The 8,126-nt window shown below is 37.8% G+C and overlaps 1 long non-coding RNA gene across 1 annotated transcript; it reads left to right on the forward strand.

Annotated features, from left to right (window-relative positions):
* The first annotated feature begins 3,327 nt into the window (after window positions 1-3,327).
* Window positions 3,328-6,646, forward strand: LOC127933188 (uncharacterized). Its single transcript, XR_008147452.1, has 3 exons — window positions 3,328-3,516; window positions 4,310-4,342; window positions 6,455-6,646. It is a non-coding gene; the product is annotated as an uncharacterized LOC127933188 (long non-coding RNA).
* The last annotated feature ends 1,480 nt before the right edge of the window (window positions 6,647-8,126 follow it).

Below are 8,126 nucleotides of genomic sequence, written 5' to 3' on the forward strand. Positions count from 1 at the left end.
TATTTTTCAGAGGTACGACACACAAAAGAGATGCACTGATGAACAGAATACAGCACCAATGGATTCATGTGAGCATCGGCCGTATATCTCTGAGAATACAGATCTTCTGATAGATATGAATGAATTCTGAGGTGTATATGCAGTTAACCAGGTTAATGTTATAAAGATGAAGAGTTTTCAGCGGCTGCGGTTTCTGATAGTCAAGCTGTGGTCTGTGAATGACTAACACTGTGATGAGATCAGTTACTGTCCTTATTAAAACCTGCTCAGATCATATGGATTTACATCTCATGCTATTAAACACACATTCTCACACACACATCACTGAATGAATGAGGAACTGAACTGTCACAGACTGGAAGTGCAGCTCATTTTAAAGTGGCTTTGATTGAGACAGATACAGATGTGTCTCTGTACAGATCAGACGCTCAGTCGACTGGAGGTTAGTGTACAGTAGATACAGTTAATTATGGAAAACCGTTCATGTCTGCTTATCCTGCTCTAATCAATCTCTCGACCGGCTGTCATCATCAAACAGACTTTCTAATATTGATAGAGTTTCCTTTGATATGACACGTGCTGTGGACCCCACTGAGTTTCAGTGTGTGCACAAAAACAGTTCTTTAAGACATCTTCACAGAGGAAAGAAAGTTGTAAGCTGTAATTAAATGTCATTTAGTTCAAAAGCTGCTCCTTTTATTAAAATCCATCTAATAATTACTGCACCGTATTGTCCTCAGGATTCATCAGTCGAGATTAATGTTCCTGTGAATAAAGTGTGATTCTTCTGCGTCAGATAAGAAATCTCATTTTCTAATGAATGATGTCAAACAAAGAGAGATTGAATAATGTATTTGTGCAAGTACAGTGCAACATCTAGTTAATATTCAAGAATTATCTGCCAATTAAGACTCCTAATATTCATTAGTCTCAGTCTGAAGAAATATTGCGTCTGTCATTCACAGCAGGTGACCGTGAAAACATGAGCACACACTTGGTAATTATCTCACCTCGTGATGCTTTGATTCATCGCTGCTTTAAAACAGGGACGGATCTACTGGGGTGGCATAAGAAAGCCTTGCCACCCCTGCTGCCACCCCAGTTGGCAGCAACGAATTAAAGGGTAATTTGAAAATTTACTAGCGCGAATCTTTTGTGATTCGTGATCCCGCTCCAAACTCCCAAACTGACTCAAATGATTCGCGAACCCGCTTTGAACCATAGACAGTAAAAGAAATGGACACAGCGACCCCATTGGAACTCAATTGAGACAAGTGAAGCCCATTTTTATCGTTTTTTAGCACTTCCGTTTCTGATGCGCAGACTCAAACGAAGCTTGATGACGTCAGCAACCTGTCTGACAGATGTAAATGTTCTAGTAGCTGTGCGTGCAAACTGCCATCGTTAATCTTACAGAGACGGCGAGCTTGAGCGGGGAGTTCTTTGTCGTGAGTGAGCAGGAGTAAGTATTCTGATTAATTATTTTGTATAGTATTTTAAAACGTAACGCCAGTACGCCATAATAAGTTAATTGCCTGCGAGCTTCTCCACCTGTCTGTACGGTAATGAGACAGAGAGCCGAGTGGTTATGACGCAATCGTTAGCCTATTTTTTACAAAAACTGTTTATACGGGGCCATAATGTAACCTAGAAGGTAATGGAGCCCTTTATACATTGTCGTGTATCTTAAGAAATAAATAATGGACAAACGGAGTCTTTAAACGCCTCAGATGTAAAGTTATTCGCTGTCAAAGTGACGCCAAAATGAATGGGAGTTAATGGAATGCTAACGCAAGTGAAGTTCTGCTAAAAGATGGCGGCACGCGGCCAACTTCAACTTCCGGTCGAGTTCCTTGCCCCCTGCTTTGAACTTCCGAACTGATTCAAATGATTCGCGAACCTGCTACGAACTTCCGAACTGATTCAAATGATTCGCGAAGTGAACCCGCTACGAACTCACGAACTGACTCAAATGATTCGCGATCCCGCTACGAACTCCCGAAGTGATTCAAATGATTCGCGATCCCCAAACTGACTCAAATGATTCGCGACCCCCATAACTGACTCAAATGATTCGCGATCCCGCTACGAACTCCCGAACTGATTCAAATGATTCGCGATCCCGCTCCGACCTCCCAAACTGACTCAAATGATTCGCGATCCCGCTACGAACTCCCGAACTGATTCAAATGATTCGCGATCCCCAAACTGACTCAAATGATTCGCGATCCCCAAACTGACTCAAATGATTCGCGATCCCGCTCCGAACTCCCGAACTGACTCAAATTATTCGCGAACCCGCTCTGAACTCTGACATATATTCAGATATAAATGTAATTAAAAAAATAAATTAATAAATTAATTTTAGATTTTCAAATATTGCACCTGTCAAACATAGTCTATTTTGCTGTCAATACTGTTGACGGTGTCCTTTATCAGTAGGCTTTATATTTATGCTCAACGTGAAGTATAGATACTGTTGTCATGAAGACAAGACCCTGGTCTGTCGGCGGTCTCCCTCTATGTCCCCTACAGCAGCAGCAGCGATTCTGGTGTGTAAAGACCATAGACTGTATAAAAACACAGAAAACGCGAAGCAGCCGCCACGCAGCAGAAGCGTCACGCTCATGACACGCAGTGTGTCACCAGCCTGAGACTCAGGAGGAAAAGCTGGGTAATAATTGATTATCTATCAATAAATAACCCAGCAAGCAATAGCCGTCATTTCAACGTCTGGGTTAAATATAGACCAGATATAGTCCGGCTATGTGTAACCCACTTTTAGCCCAAATAACATTTAATCTGGATAAATGTATTTTTTTTGCAAAATAACTTGTGAGATGTATGATATTCCATCATGTACGCAGAGTCTAACGTGATTACAAGTTGTTTGGTTTACTTTATTTTACATGTTATATGTGTAGGCTGTGCGTAGCCACGATTTAGCTCGTATTTAGACCCGGCTATTGTAGCCCACTTTTTGTCAAAACTGATTAATTGTATTTTTTTGCCAGGCAGTGCATGAAATGGTTAATATTCAATCATGTTCGCATTGGTATGATATCAAGGTTCAATACGTCATTTCACGGCATGGTAGATCACGATTTAGCTCCGAATTGGACGGGCTATATGCGGTCTGCTTTAGCCCACCTGGCGAAATCAAGGCAATCTGGTCTATGTACGGCTTGGCCCAGATTCAGACCAGCGACCTAGAATATTAGTCTTTGAAATGTTTTCGCTTACACAGCTTAATATATATTTTCTGTCAAACAGTCATACACAATCTACGATAAAAATATCTAATCAAATGCAATTCCATTTCCCAACCGCTAGATGGCACAATTGAAACACTACTGAGACATGTCTACTGGAACTAATGCCATTGCGTGACTAGATCACTTAAGCCAAATCTCGCGATAAACATTTCCGCCATTTTATTTTACACGAGGCAGCTGTCGGAGAGCAACGGGTGAGCAACAGTCTGAGTGAAAACCTTCACATTTCTACTTCGATCTTGTAAGTATGCGTGTTATTTTTTATATGTTTATTGTTTAAATTAGTTAGCTGTTATTATGTGTAGAAACCGTGACATTTTAACATTAACATTGCAGAGTACTACTTTTCTCCAAAAAGTTAACGTTACCTTGCACGTGTTATTGCAAATGTATCTAAATTCAATGAATGTGGTAAGCATGAAACTAATTTATTTGTATTTAAATTAGAGTTGATTTAAAGCAAATTCTGTAAGTACTTTACATAAAATTTAACAGCAGCATAGTGCAACATGAAAAGTAAAAAAAAAAAATCCTCTCCATTTAATATAAGGTAGTGGGAAACATAAAGTCTTTAAACTTGTTTGTAAATAATTAAAATATGCAGCATACATTCAGTTTTCAGTGAATTTGTTTCAGATATAAATTTGAATGCTGCTTCTCCATGTTTTGTTTTGACTTTGGAGATATAAAAGTAGCTGGCTACTGTCCCAGATGTCCTGAGAGGTCTGCTCTGGATGGTTCATAGTGCATCAGAAGATTAGAAATTTACTTTGGCCTTAAAATGTTAATTTAATAACCAACTGTAGTTTTTGGATATTAATTTTTTGACAGACAGATAGCCAGTGTAAAAACCTCAGAACTGGAGTGATGTAATCCACTTTATTTGATTTAAAGACACTGTTTATTGGAAATTATCCTGCAATCAGTCAACAAAGTACAGCAATTGAATATACAGAACACTTCTCAGTGACTACCATTAAATGTCTTGTTACCAACATTCATCAAAATATATTTTTTTTGTGTGTGTTCAACAGAAGAAAGCCATACAGGTTTGGAACCAAGTGAAAGTGAGTAAATGATTACATGTTGTTTTTTATTTATTTATTTATTTTTTTTTTAAGTGAACTACGCCTATAAGTATTTTTTATGTTTATTAGAGTTATATGAGTAAGTGATAAAGAATGATTTATAATGATAGTTCACTTTGAAATTAAATTTTGATATGTTTAAGCTTACCTTATGGGCATCCAAGATGTAGGTGTCTTTGTTTCCGCAGTAGTTTCAATTTTTATATTTTTAGGTCAAACTGTTCTTGTCTGTCAGTCATATAATGCAGGTCTATATGGTCACCACCTGAAAGAGCATGCACAGAGAAGTCCAAATTAAACAATTCCCCACCATACACACTGATAGCCTAAGACACGAAACGAGCGGTTTGTGTCAGAAAACGAACAGTATTTATATCGTTTTACCTCTTATAACACAGCAACGTCGAAGTGATCTGAGGGCGCGCGTGCTTCGGTGTGTGTGCATTCTGGGCTGGCTTAGTCTAAGTGCGGCGCTTGCGCAAATTAAGCCAGAACGCGGACGCATCACACACCTGGAAGCACGCGAGCCCTCATATCACTTGGACGTGGCTGTGTACAAGAGGTAAAAACGATATAAATACTGTTCATTTTCTCACACAGACTGCTCGTTTAGTGTCTTAGTCCATCAATGTGTACTTACGATGGGGAATTGTTTAATTTGGACTTCTCTGTGCATGGCCTTTTTAGGTGGTGACCATAGACCTGCATTATATGACTGACAGACAAGAATAGTTTGACCTAAAAAATTTAAACTACTGCGGAAACAAAGACACCTACATCTTGGACGTCCTTAAGGTAAGCTAAAACATACCAACATTTAATTTCAAAGTGAACTATCCCTTTAAACTTGAGGGAAGAACTAAAGTAGAAATGAAAATAAAATGTTTTCACCTTCATTAAGCCCCTTTCACACTGCCATTCCGGCAAATACAGGGGTAAAGTGTTCCTGTAATTGTTCCCTGGTCGCTAGATTTGGCACTTTCACACTGCCAGTGATGACCCGGTATATGTGCGTGCTTCCACACACAATCCTTGAAGATCCCGTAACGACACGTGACATCAGCGCGTGACGTGTAATGTACGAGTCGACAAAGCTTGGCACGTTATACTTTAACTGAAGCAAGCAAACGATCTCGGCGTCAGCGCGGAAAGTGAGGAACTAACTGATCTCTGCTTCATTACAGTTTGCACATGTGTTTTCGTCGCGAATGTTGATCTTCCTTCAAAACAGCCGGTAAAAAAGTCGCGCGATAACGCGCGTCATCACTTCGATACCGAATTAGATCTGGCTTTTGTTCACACAGCGCTCGTTCCGGATCGATTACCGCAATGTTACTAGGTCCCCGACCCGGGTTCAATTCGGTAATCAATTCCGGGACGTGGTTGCTTTCACACAGAAGGCGACCAGGCAATGTTACGGGAATATTGCGGGTCCGACGTGCAGTGTGAAAGGGGCTTTAGAATGATAATTTAAAAAAATACTGTATTTCAGTTTCAAAACACATTATGGTAGTAGTTAGACATGTCTTGGAATAACAGTGTTACATAATCAATTATAATGTTAATTTTATTTCCATATTCAGAAGTTATGGATCCCAAATATCTAAGAGAATGGCGTCGCTTGAGAGATCGAGTTAATGCTCTCGCTGAAAATTAATAGGTCATTTTCATTGCCATTTAAGTGAAATTACAGAACTTGCATATATGAGCTTGAAAATGAACATTCAAAATGAACATTCGAGAAGAAAATTTCAGATATATATGTATATGTGTGTGTCTATATAGCCTATATATGTGTGTATATATATATATATATATATATGCCTTGTACAGAATTGTTCAATACGCGTATCGTTACACGCCGTATTGCATCACCACTAAGCGAGCAAAAATGTTCAATTATTGATATTAATTATAATATTGATATAAATTATTGTCTATATTGATATAAATTATATAGTCTCAATCTATATTCTGTTAACTCTATCTATTAAATCATCCTAGCAAAAGTGATTGACTAATTAGTTAAAAAGGATTGTCAACAATGTTTTTTTTTTGAGCAATAATTCTTTCCTTTTTCTCATTTGGCAGACGCAGTGATGACCAGCTTTCCATCAGCTATGGAATGTGAAATAAAAAATGCTATTTCTAATCATTTCAAACAAGCACCAGGGAGGGCAGGGGGTGGGGGTTATGGATCTAAAGTAAACAGTTAATTCTTAAAAATTAATTGTTTTACATATTTTTCCAATGTTTTATTTGTTCATTTTTATGTTTGAATGTTGTCCAAGTTGTTGTTGTCTATATAATTGTTCAAAATAAATCCCTTTATATTCAATTAGTTTGGATGGATTTTAATTTATGAGAACCTGTTATATTTGAGTGAAAAGAATCCTTATGCCTCTTTTTGTTGTCTATTACATGTATATGTAGTGTAATTGATGACTAGTCTATTCTTGGGCTATGGTTAGACGTCTATTAGATTTTCACTGACAGCCCAAAATCAGCCTTGTTTTAGCCTAGACCCATATTGCCTGTCTATTAGACGTATGTAGTTGTTTAGCGGTCTAATTGATGACTAGTCTATTCTTGGGCTATGGTTAGACGTCTATTAGACGTATATATGTAGTCATTTAATAGCTGTCTATTCTTGGGGTATGTTTAGACGTCTATTAGATTTTCACTGACAGCCCAAAATTAGCCTCGATTTAGCCTAGACGTCTCGGCTGTGTTTAGACGGCTATTAGACGTCTATTAGACGCAAAATTGCTTGCTGGGAAATCTTTAATGAAAGCACAGACTTTGAGATGATAAATAACTGGTGTAGTCTACTACGTGATACGTTACACAATTTTAAAAAGCGTGAGGATACATAACAACTTCGTTTTGTGTCAGAACTAACTTTCACACTTTCATTCATAAATTCACCTCTTTTGTGTTTAAAAAGAGACAGGGACTGAATCGCGGAAATGGAACTTGCTGTGAACGTAATAATTGATGGATGAACATCTATGCCTGGGTAGAGTACATCAGCAACCAGCGAAGAGAAAGGAAAACTAAAAGTAAAAAAAAAAAAAAAAAACGGGCATAAAGTTATTCATGCATAAAGGCTTTACGCTGGAAGTTGGACGAGTCTCAAATTTAGGGACCGTCTCTAAAGTTACATGTGATATTGTTATACACTTTTCTAACGTCAGTAGCATTTGAGGAGAATGATTTATAGTCATAAAAACAACTGTAATTGTTCATGTAGGTGTCAGCTATAATGCACAATTGAATTAAATGTTTGATATTTATTAAAATAAGCTGTAAATCATATGTAAATTATGCTACTCTTTCACATGGGCTCAAACGCAAATTTGAAGCTCAAGAGCATTTGAGGAGAAAGACTTGCAGTCATAAAACTATTGTAATGTGTTCATTTAGGTGTCAGCTACAATACACACTTTATACATTTTAAATATAAGTATAAATCATTTAGGTAAAAACGAGGCCCGTTTATCACTTTCAGGCACATTCCTGTGAAAGTTTTTTTTCAGGTTCCCTTACGACAATTACCCACGGTTTTAACAATAACACCACCAATCATCTTTCTTGTAGCCATGGTAACTGCAAATTAACCATGGTTTTGTTACTTCAAATAATAATTTACAAAGAAGTATTAATATACTGTATGCATTAGTGAGTGTGTGGTGCTTATGGGGTATGGTCACTTATTCCTTATATGAACTGTTTCAAATGCAAGACATTGATTGCATGAGAT

The sequence above is a fragment of the Carassius gibelio genome, chromosome A17 (assembly GCF_023724105.1).
Source record: "Carassius gibelio isolate Cgi1373 ecotype wild population from Czech Republic chromosome A17, carGib1.2-hapl.c, whole genome shotgun sequence".
Classification (NCBI taxonomy): Eukaryota; Metazoa; Chordata; class Actinopteri; order Cypriniformes; family Cyprinidae; genus Carassius; species Carassius gibelio.